The sequence below is a fragment of the Trichechus manatus genome, unplaced genomic scaffold (genome assembly GCF_000243295.1).
Source record: "Trichechus manatus latirostris isolate Lorelei unplaced genomic scaffold, TriManLat1.0 scaffold00053, whole genome shotgun sequence".
In the NCBI taxonomy this organism is placed as follows: domain Eukaryota; kingdom Metazoa; phylum Chordata; class Mammalia; order Sirenia; family Trichechidae; genus Trichechus; species Trichechus manatus.
In genome coordinates this window covers 13149881-13173763 of record NW_004443989.1, presented here as the reverse complement: position 1 = coordinate 13173763, position 23883 = coordinate 13149881, and the positions used below count along the sequence as shown (strand labels likewise).

The following is a 23883-nucleotide window of genomic DNA, read 5'->3' as shown; positions in this document are numbered from 1 at the left end:
TTTGGATTCTGTTAAGGCTTGCTTTGTGGCCTAATATGTGGTGTATTCTGGAGAATGTTCCATGTGCTTTGGAAAAGAAACTATACTTGGCTGCCATTGGGTGGAGTGTTCTGTATGTGTCTATGAGATCAAGTTGGTTGATTGTGGCATTTAGATTTTTAGTTTCTTTATTGAGCTTCTTTCTGGATGTTCTGTCCTTCACCAAAAGTGGTGTATTGAAGTCTCCTACTATTATTGTGGAGCTGTCTATCTGTCTTTTCAATGTTGTTAGTGTTTGTTTTATGTATTTTGGAGCCCTGTCATTGGGTGTGTAAATATTTATTTTGGTAGGTCCTCCTGGAGTATTGACCCTTTAATCATTATATAGTGTCCTTCCTTACCCTTTGTGGTAGATTCTATTTTAAAATCTATTTTGTCAGAGATTACTATTGCCACTTCTGCTCTTTTTGAGTGTTGTTTGCTTGATATATTTTTTCCATCCTTTGAGTTTTAGTTTGTGTCTAAGTCTAAGATGTGTCCCTTGTATGTAGCATATGGATGGATCGTGTTTTTTTATCCATTCTGCAACTTTCTGTCTCTTTATTGGTGCATTTAGTCCATTTACATTCAGAGTAATTATTGAAAGGTATGAGTTTAGTGCTGTCATTTTGATGTCTTTGTGTGTCTGTGTGTGTTGTTGACAGTTTCTTTGTTCCACTTAATTTTCTGTGCTGAGTCTTTTTTTTTATGTATTTTCTTTTCATCTTTTTCATTGCTGTTGATTTTGTATTTGCTGGGTCTTTGTATTTTTCTACTTTTTTATTTTGATGTGCAGGCTTGTTAGATTCCTTTGTGGTTACCTTAATATTTATCCCTGTTTTTCTAAGTTTAAACGAGTCTTTTATTTATTTATATCACCTTGACTTTCTCTCCATATGAAAAATCTATCTCTACAGTTTTTAGTCCTTCTTTTGTTTTAATGTGTCATCATTTACATATTGACATCTCTGTCTCCCTATTTTCAGTGTTTTTGGTTTGATTTATTTTTGTGATTTCCCTATCTGGGTTAATCTGGTTGCTCTGTCCTGTGTTCTAGAGTTGGGTTATTATCTGATGTTATTGATTTTCTAACCAGAGGACTCCCTTTAGTATTTCTTGTAGTTTTGGTTTGGTTTTTGCAAATTCCCAAAACTTCTGTTTATCTGGAATTTCCCGAATTTCGCCATCATATTTGAGAGACAGTTTTGCTGGCTATATAATTCTTGGCTGGCAATTTTTTTTTTTCCTTCAAGTCTTTATATATGTCATCCCATTGCCTTTTTGCCCGCATAGTTTCTGCTGAGTAGTCCAAGTTTAGTCTTACTGACTCTCCTTTGTAGATAACTTTTGGTTTATTCCTAGCCACTCTTAAAATTCTCTCTTTATCTTTGGTTTTAGCAAGTTTGATTATAATATGTCTTGGTGAGTTTCTTTTGGGATCTACCTTATGTGGGATTCAATGGGCATCTTGGATAGATATCTTGTCATCTTTCAAGATATCAAGGAAGTTTTCTGCCAACAAATCTTCAACATTCTCTCTGTATTTTCTGTTATCTCCCCCTGTTCTGGTACTCCAATCACTCATAGGTCATTCCTCTTGATAGAGTCCCACATACTTCTTAGGGTTTCTTCATTTTTTTAAATCCTTTATCTGATTTTTCCTCAAATAAATTTGTGTCAAGTGCTTTATCTTCAATCTCACTAATCCTGACTTCCATTGCCTCAATTCTGCTCCTATGACTTTCTATATAGTTGTCTAATTCTGAAATTTTATTGTTAACCTTCTGGATTTCTGATTGCTGTCTCTGTATGGATTCTTGCAGCCTTTTAAGTTTGTCATTATGCTCTTCTCTAATTTTCTTAAGTTCCTCTAGTGCGTGGTCTGTGTTTTGTCTCATTTCCTTCTTGATCTCTTGGATGTTCTGTATATTAATCTTTTGTGTTCTGCCTCCAGTAATTCCAAGAAATTCTCTTCCTCCAGAAAGTTTCTTGATTCTTTATTCTGGGAGCTTGCTGAAGCCATCATGGTCTGCCTCTTCATGTGACTTGATATTGACCATTGTCTCTGAGCCATCAATATGTTATTATATTTATTTATTTTATGTTTGCTTACCATGTTCTAGCTTCTTGTTTTGTTTTGATATGTGCAAATAGGCTGCTCGTGTGAGCTAGCCCAATCATCGGTACCCTTGAAGTTCCAAGGTCCTGCCACCTTGTGGCCAGAACTGCCACTAAGTATGTGAGCCCAGGAGTCTGCCCACTCCTCCTGTATAGATTCAGCTCAAGTGTCCAGTTAGTTGGCCACCAAGTGTGTTGTGCAGACTCTCAACTACAGTTGTAGATAGGCATCAGTGATTGCTGTAGGCACAGGCATCCAGCTGTAGCAGGGGGTCACACGCTGAGCAAGGCAGGGGCCGACAGCTGCCCCTGATTGTCCAGGGAGAAAGCTTGTCCCTGTTCCCTAGAGTATGTAGGTGTGTGTGTTTTACAGGCTGACTATGAGCACCCAATGCTGTTGGTTGTAAAGACTGGGAAGCAGCACTTATTCTTGGGCCCCTGTCACAGGTGGCTAGATGGTATGGGTGAAGTCACCAGTCCTCTGCCCCTGATGTGGGTAGGTGAAGACCCTGCTTAATGGGCAGAGCAGTTTCAAATGTCACAAACCTGTCACTTCACAGCTGAAACAGTTGAAGTTAGACTTCAGGTATATATTCAGGTTGTACTGTGGTAATGAGGGCCTATGCTGTTGAAATGGGCCCACACAAGTCTCTGCAGGGGCAAAGGCACTCAAAGTCCGTGGACTCCTTATGCCTGTGCCTAGGCAAAGGAGCTGTGTCTACCCTGAGTTTCTGGCTTAGGGGAGCTGGCAGATTATTTTTTCCCCTGTTTGTTAATTTGTTCCCTCTCCAAAACCAGGAGAATAGCTCAGGGCATGATGGGTCCTACTTCTGGCCCAGAGGACTTGGCATTCATTGAAGCTGTTCAAGACCCAGTGTAGAGCAGGGAGCAGGGAGTAAATGGGAGAGAGGTTTTTCCCAAAGGGGGGTGCTTTTGATCTGCTTGGTAGGCCAGACACAAGTACTTATCTTTCATCAATCAAGGGCTGCTTCTTCCAGGTTCTGGATGGCCCAAGTAGACTCTCTGCCAGTGGGTTTCTCCCAACATGGAAAACGCCTCCCCGGTGCCACTGCTTGCCTCACCATGCACCACAAGCTGATCAGGCCTGAAGGGTTCAGGCTCCCGCTGGATCAGGTCTGGCAACTCCTCATTGCTTCTGAACCATCTCTCCCTCCCCCTGCCACTCGGTCCAATTCCTCATCTTTGCTTTTGATGTTCAGGGCTCCTAGATTGTCATATATAATCAATTCACTTGTTTTTTTGGGTCTTTGTTGTAAGCGGGACCACTGGAAGTGTCTGACTACTCCACCATCTTGACCTCGTCTCCTCTTTTGGTTTTTGAGTTATAAATGTTTATTATATATCCTGAAAATTAAGATTTTATAAAATATATGGCTACCAAACATTTTCTTCCATTCAGTAGGTTATCTAAGCATTTTGGAGATAAAGTCCTTTGATACACTTTTTTATTAAATTTTGTTGAAGTTCAGTTTATCCTGTCTTTCTTTTTTTTTTTCCCCCTTGTGCTTTTGGTGTCATCTCTTAGAATCTATTGTCAAAAACTAGGTCCTGAAGAATCACGTCTACTCTTTTTTTAAAGATTTCTCTGGTTTCAATTCTTAAATTTAGTTCTTTGATCCATTTTGAGTTCATTTTCGTATATTATGTGACGTGTAGGACTGCTTCATTCTTTTACATGTGAAGATCCGGTTGTCCCAGCACCATTCACTGAAGAGGCTTTTCTTCTCCCATTGAATGAATTTGACACCCTTGAAAAATCTTTCAGTTTTATAACACTGATATATGTGTCTATCATTTTTTCAAGACCAGACTCTTTTGATTACAGTAGCTTTAAAAAGTGTTTTGAAATTGGGAAGTGTGAGTCCTCCGACTCTGTCCATCTATTTCAAGATTTCGTATGTTATTTAGGGCCCCTTTAAATTGCATATAAATTGGGAGACTGAGTTTTTCTGTTTCTGCAAGAAAGACTGTTGTAATTTTGACAGGGATTGCATTAAGTCTGTAGATGTCTTTGGGTATTATGGACATGTTATTCATACTAAGCTTTCCAATCCATTAATATAGAATGTCTTTTGATTTATTTCATTCTTCTTAAATATCTTTAAGCAATATTTTACATTTTTCAGTGAAGAAGTCTTTCACCTACCTGGTTAAATTTATTCCTTGGTATTTTATTCTTTCAGATTCGCTTTTCCATGGCCATGTTTCCTTAATCTCCTTTTCAGCTTGCTCATTGCTGATGTATGGAAACCTAGTGACTGATTTTTGTGTGTTGATCTGGTACCCTGCCAACTTGCTAAATCCATTTATTTGTTCTAATAGTTATTTTGTGAATTCTTTGGAGTTTTCTCTGTATAGGATTATGTCATCTGAGATACAGGATAGTTTTATTTTCTCCTTCATGATTTGCGTACCTTTTTTCCCCCTCAATTACTGTGTATATCACATTTTGTTTCTCCATCTGTTGATGGGCATTTAGGTTGTTTCCACCTTTTAACTATTATGAAAATTACTGCAATGATCATTGGTGCACAGATCTCTGTTTTTGTTCCTGCTTTCAATTATTTTGGGTACATACATAGGATTAGGATTTCTGGGCCATATGGTAGTAATATGATCCACGTTTTGAGGAACGGCCAAACAGTTTTTCACAGCAGCACTACTGTTTTACATCCCCACAGCAATGGATGAGGGTTCCAGTTTCTTGACATCCTCGCCAACACCTGTTGTTTTCTGTTTGTTTTTTATTTTGTTTTGTTTACCATTGCTATTCTAATGGGAGTGAGGTGATTTCTTTTTGTAGTTTTGTTTGCATTGAGGAAGGATTGTTTCATGTCCTTGATGGCCACTTTAATATCCTCTTTTCTGAAATATGTGTTCAAAACTGTCTTAGTCATCTAGTGCTACTATAACAGAAATACCACAAGCAGATGGCTTTAACAAAGAGAAATTTATTCTCTCATAGTTTAGGAGGCTATAAGTCCAAATTCAGGATGCCAGCTCTAGGGTAAGCCTTTCTCTCTCTGTGGGTCCTGAGAGAAGGTCCTTGTCATCAATCTTCCTCTGGTCTAGAAGCTTCTCAGTGCAGGAATCCCAGGTCCAAAGGACATGCTGTATTCCAGGCCCTGCTTTCTTGGTGGTATGAGGTCTTCCCATCTCTCTGCTCACTTCACTCTTTTATATCTCAAAAGAGATTGACTCAAGATACAATGTAATCTTCTAGTCTGAGTCCTGTCTCATCAACGTAACTGCCTCTAATGCTGCACATAAACATCATAGAGGTAGGATTTACAACACATAGAAAAATCACAACAGATGACAAAATGGTGGACAATTACATAATACTGGAAATTATGGCCTAGCCAAGTTAACACATTTTAGGGTGACATGATTCAATCCAAAAAAAAGGTCTTAGCCCTTTTTTTTTTTTTTTTAATTGGCTTGTTTGTGCATTTGTGGTTCAATTGTAAAAGTACTTTTTTCTTGTGAGTAGAAAAAACAACAATATGTTAAGTGGACACATCCCAACTTCTTGTCCCAACCTAGGGTAAATATTCCTAGGGCCCAGAAATATTCACTGTTTGGGGGTGAGGGAGGTATTGAGCCACTGTGATATTTTCTAAGGCTGTCCATTCCCTCATCTCAGATTCATCCTCCAACCCCACTCAATCCCCTAGATTTTATCCATTAACTACTTTAATTTCGACTCTGTTTTTTTGTATCTGCCATGTGCAAAGATCCAAGATGTGCCCTGGTCCCTCCCTTTAGTGATTCTCTGGGACTATAATGATCTCCTGAATGTGGACAAATGGAGAATATTGAGCTCTTGTCAATTTCTCCCCGGTTCCCTTGTCCTTGTCTGAAAATGGCTGGGCACTTGGCAAAGAAATGAAAACACCATCTCCTTTGATACCCAAGGACTTTCCATATTCCTCACTTTTGTCTTTGTTCCTTCTCTCTTTCCATGTTGTTTCCATGTTTGGGCTCCAGGTTCTCCTTCTTCTTGTTATTTGGACCCAAGGCCTGGAGGACTAGGGCCCCAGCCCAGCACGTTATGGTGCACTTCTTGCTTCTTGCTGTGTGCCCCAAGGCCCCGCAGTTCTTGCACTTCTTCTGTGGGTGGAGAAGGAGGATGGTCAGTGACTCAGCAGAAATTACAGGCAGCTTTCAAAGGTCAATAAAAGATCATATTTTAGTAGTTGGGTATTGGTTTGTGGGAGGGAACATCTGCAAGTGGCCCAATATGTGTAAGGAATTTCAGGATATTATGGTCCTGACCATGTGAGAGCAGGGGGACTAGGAGGAAGAACTGGAGAGTCTAAGGATGAGGATTATGAGCCAGAATTCAAGAACTTGACAAAGACTAGGCTAGAAAGGACACTAAATAGGGAGGAAGACTCCTCCTCAAAGACTCTAAATGTGCTAATTAGCCAGGTGAGCAGGTCACAAGCTAGGCCAGCCTTGAATGAGTAAAACTAACTGAGTTACAGACACAAAAGTTTATATGTTCATACCCTGTCTCTCTGGAATCCATGTAGCCCCTCTTGTTCCTGAGAGGTTCAAACCTCCACTTACCCTTGGATCCTCCTGCTCTGGTTGGGGAGCCCTCTGATCCACTGGTCCCCTCCATTGCTTCTTCATGTTCTGGGCTTTATGGGGTCTGTGGGGCTGATACTGTGTGCGATAAACTGCCATCTGCCTCTTCTCCTTGATGCTTCAGGCCAGCCTTCATCAGAAATTGATTTTGGGTTTCCTGAATCACAAGATAAGGAAAATATTTGACAAAATTCCTCAGGCACCTTCTTCTCCAAGTAGGTCTGAAGATGCCTCAGTGCTCACTAAGTCAAACTTAAATCATTTTCCTCTGCTCAGGAAGTGATGTCATCCTTTTTCATGATTACCTTCTCCTACAATGGAACCCTGCCACAGATGAGACTCTTGACACATAAATGGTGAATTAGGATTTGCACCATTGAATGCCTGATTTGGATTTTTACAGTCTTGCATAATCAACTGTATTAGGAAAAAGAAAGCCAAAGATTTTCCCTAGACTTACAAAATAATAGAAGGCTATGGGGATGCTATGCCTAATTCTTTGGCAAACATACATAAAAGTTTAGAAAAAATTAGGTTTTTGTCTTAAAACGTGGAATTTCCACCCTTTACATGACAGGAGGCATTTTCCAATGACAAATTAACACAAAAAATTGTTACCTCCCCTGTTAGACTGGGAGCTAACTTATTATTTATTTATTTTTATTTAATGGTTTGCCTTCATCTTCTCACTCTATAACTAGTTTCTAATTAATACACAATGAATGTATGTGAACTAAGAGTGAACAATTAAATTATTTAGTCTTTCAATTACATTGACAAAATCACCAGGAGTCTACAACTACTTATTCACCATCCCATACAAATCAGGGCGCTGGGCTATATTTAATTTGAAATTCAAATATTAATGTAATAATTAGAATTCAGAATGATGCATTTTATCCGTCTTTAAAATGTTAAAGAATACTTACCCAATATCGAACATCAAACCACTATAGATTTTCACAAGTACTATTTCTCTGAGCATTTAAAAGAAATAAAATTTTTAAAAAAACTAACCTGAAATCCAGCTGTCTTTCTCCTGTCTGTCAATAGGGCCTCAGTAGATGGATACTGGGACCGCTCAGTGGTGCAGTGTGCAAGACATATGAGGAAAGGTCACTCCAAGGGATGTTTCCAAAATAGGGAGTCAGATTCCCCATCAAAGACTCTTAAATGGGCAAATTGGCAAGGAGAAGAGATCATAAACCAGGAGAGGAGTCCAGACTTGAATGAGTAAGAACCACAGATTTACAGGCTTTTATGTTGTTTCAATGTCATGTGACTGCATATGCTCTTTAATTCAGTCAATCCAATCACATTCAATTAATGCAATAAATGTAATGCACTCTCACATGATCTAATAAAATATTTAGATCGGATCCAATGTATTGTAATCCATTCAATATAGTGCAATCAATCCAATAAAATTCAATTTGACTTTATCCAATCACATTTACCTAACATAGTTAATCTAATACAATCACAATTATCTAGTCATCTAAATTGTTAATTTGTTCTTTAAGATTTCCAGTAGCAAAAAAAAAAATCAGGAACCAGAAGCGGAAGGATGAATCTGATGAAAGAAGCAAGGTAAAGTGCAAATGGAGGTGCCCAGACATTCATGTGGGACCAAGCTGGTAGAGCAGGTTGTGGGTGGGGATGTGAGTGGTAGCCAGGTCCTGGCTACCAAGGTCATAGGGTCCAGGTTTCTTCTCAGATATGTAACACTGGGCACAAGAGTACTGACAATCTGCTCTCCCCCGGTCTTCTGGGACACAAGTTCTTAAGGGATCTCACCTCCTCACTGTAGACAGAACATCTTTAACTATGGGGAATAGAATGAACCCTTTTTTCCAGTATTCAAATATTTTCACATCTGAGGATTCTTTTTTTTCAGATGTGTCTTATTTATCTAGCACTCCTATAACATACAAATTTATTTTCTCACACACTAGGATACTAGAGGCCCAAATTCAGGGCACCAGCTCCTAGGGAATACTTTCCTATTCTGTCAGTTCTGGGAAAAGATCTTTCTCATCAATTTCCCCTGATCTAGGACCTTCTCAGCACAGGGACCCCCAGTCCAATGGACTGTCTCCACTCTCCAGCACTTCTTTCTTGGTGACATGAGGTCCCATTCCTTTCTGCTCAATTATCTCTTTCATATCTCAAAAGAGATTGACTCATACACAACTTAATACCGTAGATTTAAGTCCTGCCTCATTAACATCATAGAGGTTAGAATTTACAATACATAGAATAATCACATCAGCTCACAAAATGGTGCACAACCGTGCTATACTAGTAATCATGGCCAAGCCATGTTGACACACATTCTGGGGGACACAATTCAATCCATAACAAGGGATAAAAGCCAAAGATTTATTTAGTTTATAACCTCCGTAATACTTTAGCTGATATTGTAGAAAATAAGAAGAAAAACTTTTGTAAATTGATCTGAAAGTTCAGGATATACTTATAGGACTAAAATGAAAACATAAAGCCCAAAGAATACAATAAAAATACTTAATACATGAAATAATTTTTCCTAATTACCCATTGGCATCGAGTCAATTCCATCTCATAGCAACCCTATAATCTAATTTATGTTCATGATTCATGAAATATTTCGTGTTTTTCTGCTATAAATTTGTACTATGTGTATATCAAACATAAAAGTGTTCCATCAGTGTTTTTGTGGGCAAAAGTTAATTGCCTTGCTCAGCATAAACTGGAGAACTTGCAGTGCCTAGATTCATTACAGGGCAGATACTCAGGAAGCCTTGAGTGTCATCACTAACTTGATTTTCAAAAGCAATAAATGGGCGTAGTGGCACCACAATAGCTATTTTGGTGAATGAAAAGATATGGTTTCCATAGCTAATGTCAAAAAAGGAAATGTTTCCCATATCTATATCTTAGAAAATCCCCACTTAGTGTAACCCAGGGTTCAGACAGAACTTAGTCAAAGGCACAGTGCTGGCTGTGAACATCTTTCCATCTCTCATACACACAGTCTAGAAGCCCTGTTCTGAAGACAGTTGAATCTCCACTTGCCTATTAACTGATTCTTTGCAGATCCTCACATCCCATTCTTTATTTGTTCCCAAGTCCACCTTCCAGTAATGGCAGCCAGATGTGAACTGAGGGGAGCCAAGGACACACATTCAGTTGAATCTCTCAGAATGATCTTCCCAATTCTGTTTGAAATATCCCCATTAAATGCTCCACATGTTGTCAGAAATTATGAGGTTATTGTGCTGGGGTTCAAGTTCTGATATTGGAAATCAGCTCATACAGGTGGAAATTCTGTCTGATGTCATTCTTCTGAGTAACCATAGGGCAGCAGGGACACAATAAACTCTCCCCAGGAGGCTCATTCGGCAGTGAATTGAAGCAGTGAAAGCAGCAGGCATATCCACATTTCAGATTCATGGGTTTTTCAAGATAACCCCGACATCTAGGACATTTGCTTGCTTTTATAAATTGTTCAGCCATGGCCACTTTTGCTCTTCTTGCAGGTTCTTCTCTGGCCTCCAGAGTCTTCCACTAGCAGTCAGTTCTGGAATGAGGTCCACAGACAAAAAGTTTTTATAAAGAGAGTACCTCCTCCCACCTATTGACATCCTGCCTCTTTTTAATTCAATCAGATATTAATTTCTGACATAAATGGGATTTTTATTGATGAAATAGAGAACTTACCACAAGCAAAGTAGATAATTTTATCTTGAGAGTGATTTATTTTAAATACAAAAAAAAATTCCTATAGTAGTGCCTAGGCTAGATCTTGAATATTACATCTGCTGATTTGGATTTGGAATCGAAACTTTTAAAACAAAATATTTAGCAATAATTTTAATCCTTATGAATGGAGCTACTTTAAATTACTTTTTAGTCACAAAAGTAAAACCTCAGCTTTAGATCAAGGAAATAAAGCCATATCAGAAGTCTTTTTAGAAATCACACTCATCAGACCACAGTAATTTCTTTAGAAGGGCTTTTCCTCCAGATTGTAAAGATTCCTTCTTAACAGTACGGTATAGAAACCCCAACACTGTTCCCCAATACTCCAGGTCAAGTCCAGTCAAGGTCCTGTTTAGTTGTGAATTGATTCAATGACACACCACCACCAGAACAACATGTATATCTGGCGCCCTGCTTGTCCAGTGGTTGAGAGCTAGGCTGCTAATATTTAGAGAGAAAGAGAGAGAGAATAAGCCCTGATTGAGCAGGGTTAAGCACTTGGCTGCTAACAAGGAGACCAGAGGTTCCAACCATGTGGCAATCTGCTTCCAAAAAGATTACAGCCTTGGAAAAGCCTATGGGGCAGTTCTATTGGTCTTATAGGTTTGCTGTGAATCGAAATCAACACTTCGCAACGGGTTTTGGGTTTGTTTTTGTTTATGTATGTATATAAGTATATGCATATATGTATATATAATCTTTATTACATTATTATCTTAATAATAACAATAAAACACAAGTAAATATCTTTCTGGTATTCTCTGCTTTCAGGCAAGTTCCATATGACATCAGCAATGATATCCCTTGTTCATGTCCTTTTCTGAATCCGGCTTGAATTTCTGGCAGTTCCCCGTTGATGCACTGCTACACCGACTTTGAATGCACTTCAGCAAAATTTTACATGTGTGATATTAATGATATTGTTTGATAATTTCCACACTCCGTTGGATCACCTTTCTTTGGAATGAGTAGAAATATAAATCTCTTCCAGTCGATTGGCCAGGTAGCTGTCTTTCAAATTTCTCTTGGCATAGATGAGTGATCACCTCCAACATTGTATCCATTTGATGAAATATGTCAGTTGGTATTCCATCAATTCCTGGGGACTTGTTTTTTGCCAATGCCTTCAGTGCAGCTTGGACTTCTTCCTTCCATACCATCAATTCTTGATCACATCCTACCTCATATGCTACCTCACGCATCTGTCACTTTGTTGTATTGTGGTGGTTTTAATGTTGGAAGCTATGCCACCAGTATTTGAAATACCAGCAGGGTCAACAAGGGTGAACTGGTTTGAGCTGAGCTTCAAGACTAAGACAGACTAGGAAGAAGGACCTGGTGGTCTACTTCTGAAAAAATAGCCAGTAAATATCATATGAATAGAAAGAGGTCATTAAAAAGACCAGAAAGAAAGAAAAGACGAAAACTGATGTCAGAAGAGACCGTGATTTGTCCTTCAACATAGAGCAACTAAAGCAAGGGGAAGAAATGATGAAGTAAAAGAGCTAAACAGATTTCATGGGGAAGGGGGTTTCCAGAAGACAAAAGAAAGTATTATAATGAAACATGCAAAGATCTGGATTTAGAAAACCATAAGGGAAGACAATTCTCTGTGTTTCTCAAGCTGAAAGAACTGAAGAAAAAATTCAAGCCTCAAGTTGCAATATTGAAGGCTTCTATGCAGAAAATATTAAACGATGCAGAAATCATCAAAAGAAGATGGAAGAAATACACAGTCACCATACTAAAAAGAATTGACCAATGTTCAACCCTTTCAAGAGGTAGCATACGATCAAGAACCAATGGCACTGAAGCAAATACATGGGAACTAAAAATTATCAGAGGTTCTTTTCTACATAGGGTAGCTCTGAGTAGGAAACGGCTCCATGAGATCTAACAACAAGGACAGTGGTGGGAGGGAGGAGAAAGGGATTTTTGCCTAGGGGCCATTGAGTTTATGTTAATGATAGTGGATTAATTTAGAAAAAGATTGTGAGAATGGTGAACAACATTGAGAATGTAATCAAAGTCATGAATTACAGATGTAGAAACTTAAATTCGTGTATGATTTGTTTTGTATATTTTGAACAACTTAAAAAAAGAAATTCTAGGCCATGTTGGAAAATCTTCTGTCTCTATTCTGAGAACAGACTTGTGTTTCAGCCAAGAAGGAATAGCCTTACTTCTCTTAGATACTCCCTCTTGAAACTAAAATCTTTCAAATAAACAAGTATAGAAAGACTCTAAGGGGAAGGAAAAAAAAGGTGAACCCTCTAAGAGAATGAAGAGCTACAAGGCAGCAAGTTCTCTGGTTTTCGTAATTGTCTACTGTTTATCCCACACCGAGGCCTACAGCCTGAAACCACCAACAGGAGCAGACAAAAAGACTTGATCTTCCTGTTTTCCTGGGAATCAGGCAGTACTCTAGTTCTACTGCACAGATAGTGTCTAAATGACTTAGCATGCAGCTAATCTGTCCCTTTGTCACCTGAATCAGGTGGAAGTCCAATTTTTTTTAAGTAGTATAGGATCAGGGGGGCTGCATGGGGAGCTGAAGCTTTACTCCTTTCTTAAATCAATACAAAAGAAGATGGAATAAGTCAGGGCTAATAAACACACCAGCTTTCTCCCATCCCATGGTTACTGAGGAAATCTATGAAGCTGAAACTCCAAACCCATCAGCAGCAATGAATTTGAACACGGCATTGCAAAACAGGTCTAGTTGGAAGTTATATCCACAACCTCTTTTTTTCTATGTGTCAGAGGGGGCTGCTTGGCATCTGAGCATCTACCCCCACCTACCATCAACAAAGTGGAGCAACATGGAGCCAGAAAAGGTGATATGTTCTGTTTTCCCCTCCCCTGGAGTCAGGGTGGCACAGTGGGAGTTAAGCACCAACCCACCCTGCTATAATGAGACAGTGTGAGTTAGTCCTCCACTTCACCATTCCCTAGGGCTGAGGCACCTAGTGGGAAAATGATGTCAAACTCACACTTGGAGACAAGATGGTATAACCCTGTGCCCTATTTTCACCAGCAATCCACTAGTAATCCCTGTCAGCTCAGGCTCCAAAGAACATCACAAACCTGCCCACTTTTCCTATATACACTGGGCTGTTAATTCTCACCTTGACTTCTTCAGAAGTGTCATGAGCAGTCCTGTCTATTCACTGTTCTCATTCTATACTGGCCGTAGGCAATTCCTAGGACATAAATTATTTCTTGTCTGAAGACATGAGAACAAAATCAAACTTCTGCAAGGAATGCTTTTTCCTCCTCATGGAAATATTTTAATCACACACATTAATATTAAAATATTAAAAGAAAAATTGCCTATTATTACTCAGCATAATGTTTCATGTTTTGTAAGACTAAGACCAATGTAACAGATTTTCCAATAACTATTAGTGTCTACATATCTGCAAGTACAGATCTGTTGAAGTGGTTTCTTCATTTTTACTATTTGTTACCAAATACTAAGACATAATTTCTGAAACCATTTTAACATTCTATATCCTTATGGTATGTATTTATAACAATTAGACATTTCAGAGGTCTGAATTTTCAGCTCTATTGCATGCTAAAAATTCTTTGTTGAGTATTTTCACAGTATGAGTTTTCTCATGTGAACTCCAGGTGAAGGCTTTTTCACTTTGACATAGAATTAGTATTTCATCAATGTGATATCTTTAATGCTGATTTAGGAATGAGTGATCACTGTAGACTTTCATTAATTCTTGCATTGAGTGTGTTTTGTACATGTGGGAAACCTCTCAAGTGTCAAAAGTATTGCTCCATGAGCAGTGGGATTTCCACATTTATTTCATGGAATTTTTTCTGCAGCATGAATTATCTAGGGCTCCCCAAGCAGCTTGCTACTTCTAGCAAAGCCTTTCCTGCCTTCTTTACTTTTTCAGGGTTTATTCCTACTCTGAGTTTTCTTGTGTATTGCAGTGCTGGAACTCCAGCTGAAGGTTCTTCCACAGTTATTAACAAAGTAGGGTTTATCTCCATGTGAATTCTCTGGTAGCTTAAAATGGGAAATTTCTGGTGAAGGCACTACCTCAGGTATTACAGAAATAGAGTATCCAGATCTTGTGAGTTCTCTGGTGTATATAAAGGTGAGAGCTGATGACACACATATTGTATCTCCCTTGTGTGAGTTCTCGTGTATACGTAAATTTGGGAGCTGTGTCTGCAGGCTTCTCCACATTCATTGTATTTATAGGAGACTCTCCAGTGTGACTTCTCACATGTTCTTGAAGATTAGCAGCTTTATTAAATGCTTTCCCACATGGATGACATTTATATGGTTTCTCTCCAGTATAAATGGATTCATGTTGTTGAAGGTTTGAATAGTCACTATGGGCACTTCCCAATGATTGCAAACCTGATATCTCTCCTATGTGAGTTCTTTCATGTTGTCTAAGATGAGAACTATGAATAAATGCTTTCCCACATGGCTGACATTTATGGTTTCTCTCCATTGTGAAAGCACTCATGTTGATGAAGATTTGTATAGTCACTGAAAGTTATTCCACAGTAATTAACGATATGGGGTTTCTCTTCCATGTGAGTTCTTTCATGTTGTCTAAGGTCAGAATATCCTCTAAAGGATTTTCTACATGGCTGACATTTATATGGTTTTTCTCCCATGTGAGTAATTTCATGTTGTCTAAGATTAGAGCATTGTCTAAAGGCCTTCCCCTATTGATGACATTTATATTGCTTCTGGTCAGTATGAATTAGCATATGTCGATTAAATGATGAGTGAAAACTGTAAGCTTTTCCAAATTCATTGCAAATATAGGATTTCTCTCCCATGTGAGTTAAACCTGCTGAGTAGGAGGGGAAAAAGCCTCAGGCTGAGTTGGTTGGCCAATGCCCCTTTGTAAGACAGCCTGGGATAGTGTGAGTGACCATATGTTAGTGCTTCCGGGCTGAAGACATGAGAAATGGAGACCTGAGTAGAGGTGGAGATCAGCAGAGAGAGCTGTTGGGTACGTGGAGATTCCTAAGACAAGTTGGCTCTGAATGGGTTTCTGGAAGGAAGGGTTTAGCTGAAGAGACAGAAGTTGAAGGGGTTCCTTTCTGTGCTCAGGCTCTCTCTAGCCAGAATCAGGCCCTGGGAACCTTGTCTTTCTTTCCAGACTCTCAGGATCGGCGGTAGAGACCCTGGACACATTACAAAGTGACATGGAACACATGTCCCTCACCTCCATCTGTACTCCACCCTAGAGACCACCTAGATAGACACCCTCATAATCACTACCATATTGGTTAAACTTATTCCTAGGTATTTTTGTTCTTTTAGATCCTCTTATCCATGGTAATGGTTCCTTAATCTCCTTAACAGTTTGCTCATTGCTGATGTATAGAAATCTGGTGGCTGATTTTTGTGTGTTGACCTTGTACCCTGCGGCCTTGCTAAATTTGTTTATTTGCTCTAATAGATTTTTTGTGAGTTCTTTGGAGTTTTCTATGTATAGGATCATGTCATCTGAAATATGGGAGAGTTTTACTTCTTCCTTCACAATTTGCATACTTTTTCCCTCATTTTACGTGCATACATTTTGTTTTTTCATTTATCTGTTGATGGACATTTAGGTCGTTTCAACCTTTTTGCTATTGTGAAAAGTACTACAACGATCATTGGTGCATAGGTCTCTGTTTCCATTCCTGCTTTCAATCATTTTGTACACATACATAGAATTTAGTTTTCTGGGTCATACGGTAGTAATATGTTCAACATTTTGAGGAACTGCCAAACTGTTTTCCACAGCAACAGTACCATTTTACATCCCCACTAGCAATGGATGATGGTTACAGTTTCTCAGCATACTTCCAACACCTGTTGTTTTCTGTTTGTTTTTTATTTTGTTTTGTTTACCATTGTTATTCTAATGGGGGTGAGGTTATATCTAATTGTAGTTTCATTTGCATTGAGGTAGAGGATCTTTACATTTCCTCGATAGCCATTTTAATATCCTCTTTAGTGAAATATCTGTTCAAAACTATCTTAGCCGTCTGGTGCTGCTATAACAGAAATACCACAAGTGGATGGTTTTAACCAAGTGAAATTTACTGTCTCACAGTTTAGAAGGCTAGAAGTCCAAAATCATGTTGCTGGCTCTACAGAAGATTTTCTATGTCAGTAGATTCTGGGTTAAGGTCCTTGTCATAAGTCTTCCCCTTGTCTAGAAGCTTCTCAGCATAGGAATCCCAGGTCCAAAGGACAAAGTCTGTTTCTGGCCCTACTTTCTTGGTGGTATGAGTTCCTCCTGTCTCTCTGCTCAAGTCTCTGTTTTATATCTCAAAAGAGATTGAGTCAAGATAAAATCTAATCTTGCAGACTGCATCCTGCCTCATTAACATAACTGCCTCTAATTTTGCCTCATTAACATCATAGAGGTAGAATGTACAACATAGAGGATGTACAACACATCAGATGACAAAATGGTGAAAAATCGCACAATACTGGGAATCATGGCCTAGCCAAGTTTACACACATTTTAGGGGTACACAATTCAATCCAGAACAAAGTCTTTTGCCCATATTTTTGAATTGAGTTGTTTGTATATTTGTGGTTAAGTAGTATAAGAGGTCTTGTATATTTGTTTTTTAATTTTGGATATTTGGCCCTTATTAGACGTATAATTCCTAATTATTTTCACCCAGTCTGTACATTGTCCCTTCACTTTCATGTGCTCTCCATATCTTTTCTATGCACCTTATGGCTCAACTAGGAGGTAGCTTGCACTCAAGGGACAAGGTCCTGGAGAAATAAAAAAAGCACTCCAGAGACAGGTGCTTGACATTGAGGAAGGAGCCGTTTATTTGCTATGACTAAGAAAGTTAACCACCAAACTTTAAGTTATTATTTGTTTTTACATCACCCAGGGAAATGGAAACCAAAACTACAAGGAGATATCAGTTCACTCCCACTAAGACTGCAAAAAAAAGAAAGATAAAAATGAAAAAAATAAAAGAGAAAACAACAAATGTTAGAGAGGAAGTGGAGTAATTGGAACCTTCATCCATTGTAAAATGGTGCGGTCATTGTGGAAAACAATGTCATAGTTGCTCAAAAAGATAAACATAGAATTACCATAGATAGATAGATAGTGGCTGTAGAGTCAGCACCAACTCACCTCGAACTTATGTACAACCAAAGGAAATGTTGGCCAGTCCTGCATCATCTTTACCATCACAGTGTATTGTGCCAATCTGTCTATCAAGTGTCTCCTTCATCCTCACTGGCTCTCTACTTCACCATACGGGATGTTCTCCTCCAGCTTTTGATGTCTCCTGATGATTTTTCTAAAACAAGTGATATGGACAATTTTCTATTCTGATTCATAAAGTTTTAATTGGCTAATTTTTAGAAGTAGACCCCTAGGCCTTCCTTCCTAGGTTGTATTAGTCTAAAAGCTCTTCTGTAACCTCTTCACCATGGGTGACCAGTCTGCTATTTGAAATACCATGGCATAGCTTCCAGCATCACTTGTTGTTGTTAGGTGCCATCGAGTCGATTCCAACTCACATTGACCTTACACATAGTATAAATTTATACCAGAAAAATATGAAATGGTTGTGCACCTTTTCTGATCTGATGTGATTGTTCCGTTGTTAAGTGTTGTTGAGTCAGTACCAACTCATACTGACCCTACGTACAACAGAATGAAACACTGCCCGATCCTGCACCATCCTCATAATCGTTTTTATGCTTGAACCCATTGTTGCAGCCACTGTGTCATTCCATCTCGTTGAAGGTTGTCCTGCTTTTCGATGACCTGTACTTTACCAAACATGATGTCCTTCTCCAGGGACTAATCCCTCCTGATAACATGTCCAAAGTATGTAAGACGAGGTCTCTCCATCCCTTCTTCTAAAGAGCATTCTAGTTGTACGTCTTCCAAGACAAATTTGTCCATTTTTTTGGAAGTCTGTGGTATATTCAATATTCTTCACCAATGCCACAATTAAAAAGCATCAATTTTTCTTTGGTCTTCCTTATTCATTGTCCAACTTTCTCATGCATATAATGCGATTGAAAATACCATGGCTTGGGTCAGGCGTACCTTAGTCTTCAAGGTGACATCTTTGCTTTTCAACACATTAAAGAGGTCTTTGGCAGCAGATTTGCCCAATGCAATGCGTCTTTTGATTTCTTGACTGCTGCTTACATGGGTGTTGATTGTGGATCCAAGTAAAATGAAATCCTTGACAGCTTCGCAGCAACATGCAAACCACCACAGTATGCCAAAAAAAAAAAAAATTGCAAAAGTGTTGATTTCAATTCACAGTGACCCTATAACAAAGAACAGATCTGTCCCAAGGTTATAATCTTTTTGGAAGCAGATTGCCACATGGTTGAAACCTCCGACCGACTTGTTAGCACGCAAGTGCTTAACCATGCTTAATCAGGACTTGCTCTCTCTCTCTCTGTCTAAATATTAGCAGCCAATCTCTCAACCACTGGGCCACCAGGGCTCCAAATATGCATATTGTTGTTGTCCTGGTGGTGGTGTGCCTTCCAGTCAATTAACAGAATAACTAGGACCTTGACTGGCCTTAATATGGAGTATAGGTGAACAGTTTTGAGGTTTATTTACTAAACTTTTAAGATACGGTCTTTGCAGTCTTTACAATCACCAAAATACCTACTGCAGAGCCACTAACCCCATTTTTTGTTCCTAAAAATCCAGATAGTGATGACACTCAAGGCTTCCTGAGTATCTGCCCTGCAGTGAATCTGGACACTGCAAGTTCTCCAGTTTATCCTGAGCAAGGCAATAAACCTTTGCCCACAAAAACACTATAGAAAGTGTTTCTATTTGATATACACATAGTACAAATTTATAACAGAAAAATATGAAATCTTCATGAATCATGAACATAAATTAAGTAGAGTATCAGGAAAAATCATTTCATGTATTAAGTATTTGGGTTATATTCTTTGGGCTTTATGTTTATATTTTTGTTCCATAAATATATATTGAACTTTCAGATCAATTTACAAATATTTTCCTTCTTATTTTCTGTAATATCAACTTAGTGTATTACGAAGGTTATAAACTAAATACACCTTTGGATGTTATCCCTCGTTATGGATTGAATTGTGCCCCCTCAAAATGTTTGTGAACTTGGGTTGACCATGATTCCCAGTAATGCGTGGTTGTCCAGCATTTTGTGATCTGATGTGATTATTCCAGAACCTGAGGCCATCCTCGTGGATTATTTGACTTGTGGAGTGAGGGTGCTTAGACCTCACAGCTGTGGTTTGGGCCAAGCACTTGTGGCTTGTTTAATGTAGCCATGGAAACCCCTTCTGGAAACCCTGGGAGGGACTTCAGAGGGGGCGTGGCAAGATCTGGGGCAGGCAGAGTCTGAGAGCCAAGCCAGGGATTCCAACAGCAGAGTAGTTTGACTTCTGAACTCAGCAACCACCTCTTGATTTAAAAAAATGATAACAAAACACAAACACACACAACCAAACCCATTGCCGTGGAGTCAATTCTGACTCATAGCGACCCTATAAGGCAGAGTGTAAGTGTCTTATAGAGTATCCAAGTAGTGGCTGGTGGATTCGAACTGCTGACCTTTTGGTTAGCAGCTGAGCTCTTAACCATCGAGCCATCAAGGCTCCACCTGTCAAATAAGCCTGTCCAATTTAGCACAGTTGGTGCAAAAGCAATGCAGAAGGAAATCTGGATTTCAACATCAATGGGGGCGGAGGGGGTTGTCAGCTGTGAACTTGCTAAACTTCGCAACTCCTTCCATCTGGCATCAGGATAGTGGCTCAGCAATTCTCACTTAGCTCCTCCAGTCTTTCTGTCCTGTGTGGAACATAATCCGATTCAATCCAATAGATATTAGAGTAGGAATTTGGGGACGGGAGCACAGTCTGGAGGTGGAATTGGGAAGGACTCTTGCTGAATAAGTCCCAAAGGGGTAAAAACTAGGAGGATGCCTTTCTAGATGGTTTCCAGGGATGGCTTCAGAATGAGGGCAGAGGATGTGGGCTGGAGCTCCTGTAGTGACATTTCCAGGGTCTCCACCAAAGTTCGTGGGGGACGGGGAGGAAACACCAAAATTCCATGGCCTGATCCTGGCCAGAGAGACCCTGGGCTAAAAGAGGAGGCCCTTGAGCTCCTGTTCTCTAGGCTGGATCCTTACTTCAGAAAACACATTCAAACCAACTCAACTTAGGAATCCGAATTTTTGTTTCCTAAATATATCCTGAACTTTTGGATCAATCTGCAATGTTTTTCCTTCTTATTTTCTGTAATAACAGCTTAGTGTACTATGAAGTTTATGAACCATATAAACCTTTGGCTGTTATCCTTTGTTACGGATTGAATTGTCTCCCCTAAAAATGTGTGTCAACTTGGCTTGGCCACGATTCCTAGTATAGCGTGGTTGTGCACCATTTTGTGATCTGCTGTGATTATTCTAAATGTTGTAAATCCTAACCTCTATGATGTTAACAAGGCTGGATTAGAGTCAGTTATCTTCAAAAAGCAAGGCCTAAACTACAGTATTAAGTTTTGAGATATAAAAATGAGAACTGAGCAGAGAGGAGTGGGACCTCATACCACCAAGAAAGAGGTGCCAGATTCCTTGTGCTGAGAAGGTCCTAAACCAGGGGAAAATTGATGACAAGGATCTTCCTCTGAAACTAACAGAAAGAGGAATTCTTCCCCAGGAGCTGGTGTCTTGAATTCAGACTTCTTGCCTTCTAGACTGTGTGAGAATAAATTTGTTTGTTAAAGCCATCCACTTGTGGTATTTCTGTTATAGCAGTGCTAGATAACTAAAACATCCCTCAAAAAAAGGTTGAGGCAGGTTCAAGATGGCAGAGTAGTCAGATGCTTCCTGTGGTCCCGCTTACAACAAAGACCAGAGAAGTGAATCGATTATATATGACAATCTAGGAGCCCTGAACATCAAAGGGAAAGTTGAGGAACTGGACTGAGAGGCAATGGGAGGGAAAGACAGTTCAGAAGCAGGAAGGAGTTGCCAGACCTGACCTGGCAGGAACAGGTACCCTGCAGCCGGTGCACGCTTTGAGGCAAGCACTGGCACTCCTGGCACGTTTTCCACATAGGGAGAGACCGAGTGGTGGACTGTCTACTCAAGCCTTCACAACCAGTGAAAATCGTCACTCAATTGGCAAAAGGTAAGTACATGCATCTAACCTATCATACAAATCAAAAAACACCTCCTTTGGGAAAAATCACTGTCCCGTTTACCTGCCCCCTTCCCACTCTGCACTGGTTCCCCGGTCAGCTTCAGCCATTGCCACATGCCCTCAGCTGGAAGTAAGGACCCATCAGGTGCCCTGAGCCATTCTCCTGACCTTGGAGAGGGAACAAATTAACAAACAGGAACAAATAATCTGTCAACTCCCCTAAACCAGGAATTTAGGGTAGGCGCAGCTCCTTTGCCTAGGCACAGGCATAAGTGGTCCATGGACTTTGAATGTCTTTCACCACAGCATAGACCTGTGTGGGCCCATTTCAACAGCGTAGTCCCTCATTACCACAGTGCAACACGGTATATACCTGAAGCCTAACTTCAACTGTATCAGCTATATGGTGGAGTGGCAGGTTCATGATACTTGAGACACTGCTCTACCCATTAAGCAGCATCCTCCCGTACTTACATAAGGGGCCTGAGGACTGGTGGCCCCAACCACACCACCTAGCCACCTGCAACAGGGGTCCAAGAATACGTGGTGCCTCCCAGTCCTTACAGCCAACAGCACTAGGTGCCCATAGTCCTGCTGCAAAACCCACCCACCTATGCACTCTACAGAAGAGGGACATGCTTTCCTCCCAGACTCTCAGGGGCAGCCATCAGCTCCCTGCCTTGCTCAGCACATGACCCCATACTGCAGCAAGATACACGTGCCTACACAAATCACCCTTGCCCATCTAGGACAGTAGGTGACAGCCTACACCACTCACTAGGTGACTGACTACCTGGACACGTGAGCTGAATCCATACAAAAAAAGTAAATGGATTCCTGAGCTCACATACCTAGAAACAGATCTAACCACTTGGTGACAGGGCATTAGACCTTCAAAGGTACCAATAATCAAACTAGCAAACATGAGCAGACTATTTGGGCATAACAAAACAAAACAAGAAGCTAGGACAAAGTAAGCAAACAAAAGTAAACATAATAACTTATTGATGGCTCAGAGACAACAGTCAATATCAAATCATATAAACAGGCAGATCATGATGGCTTCAGCAAGCTTCCAAAACAAAGAATCAGGAAATTTTCCAGAGGAAGAGAACGTCTTGGAATTACCGGAGGTACCATACAAAAGATTAACATACAGAGCATTCAAGAGATCAGGAAGGAGATCAGGCAAAACCTAGAACAAACCAAGGAACACACACAGACAAAGTAACAGAGGAACTTAAGATTAGAGAAGAGCAAATGAGAAATTTAACAGGTTGCAAGATTTCATCGAGAGACAACAAAAAGAAATCCAGAAGATTAACAACAAAATTTCAGAATTAGACAACTCAATAGAAGGTCATAGAAGTAGAATTGAGGCAATGGAAGTCAGAATTAGTGAGACTGAAGATAAAGTACTTGACACCAACTTATTTGAGGAAAAATCAGATAAAAGAATTTTTAAAAAAAGAAGAAACCCTAAGAATTATGTGAAACTCTGTCAAAAGGAATAACCTACAAGTGACTGAAGTATCAGAACAGGGGTGGGAATAACAGAAAATACAGAGAGAATTGTAGAAGATTTGTTGGCAGAAAACTTCCTTGATATAATGAAAGATGAGAAGATTTCTATCCAAGATGCTCATCGAACCCCACACAAGGTAGATCCCAAAAGAAAGTCACCAAGATACATTATAATCAAATTTGCCAAAACCAAAGATAAAGAGAGAATTTTAAGACTGGCTAGGAATAAACCAAAAGTCATCTACAAAGGAGAATCAGTAAGACTAAGCTCAGACTACTCAGCAGAAACCATGCAGGCAAGAAGGCAATGGGATGACATATATAAAGACTTGAAGGAAAAAAATTGCCAGCCAAGAATTATATATCCAGCAAAACTGTCTCTCAAATATAATGATGAAATTAGGACATTTCCAGATAAACAGAAGTTTAGGGAATTTGCAAAAATCAAACACAAATTACAAGAAATACTAAAGGTAGTCCTCTGGTTAGAAAATCAATAACATCAGATAACAACCCAAGACTAGAACACAGGACAGAGAAACCAGATATCAACCCAGATAGGGAAGACACAAGAACAAATGAATACTAAAACGCTGAAAATAGGGAAACAGAGAAGTCAGTATGTAAATGATGACAACATTAAAACAAAAAAGAGGGAATAAAAAATG

General features: G+C 39.5%; 2 pseudogenes; one reads left to right on the top strand and one right to left on the bottom strand.

Annotated features, from left to right (window-relative positions):
- LOC111820842 (ret finger protein-like 4A-like protein 1) overlaps positions 1 to 19321 on the top strand; it is a 63536-nt pseudogene extending 44215 nt beyond the window's left edge.
- On the bottom strand, positions 9462 to 10487 carry LOC111820835 (ret finger protein-like 4A-like protein 1; annotated as a pseudogene).
- Positions 19322 to 23883: the final 4562 nt, after the last annotated feature.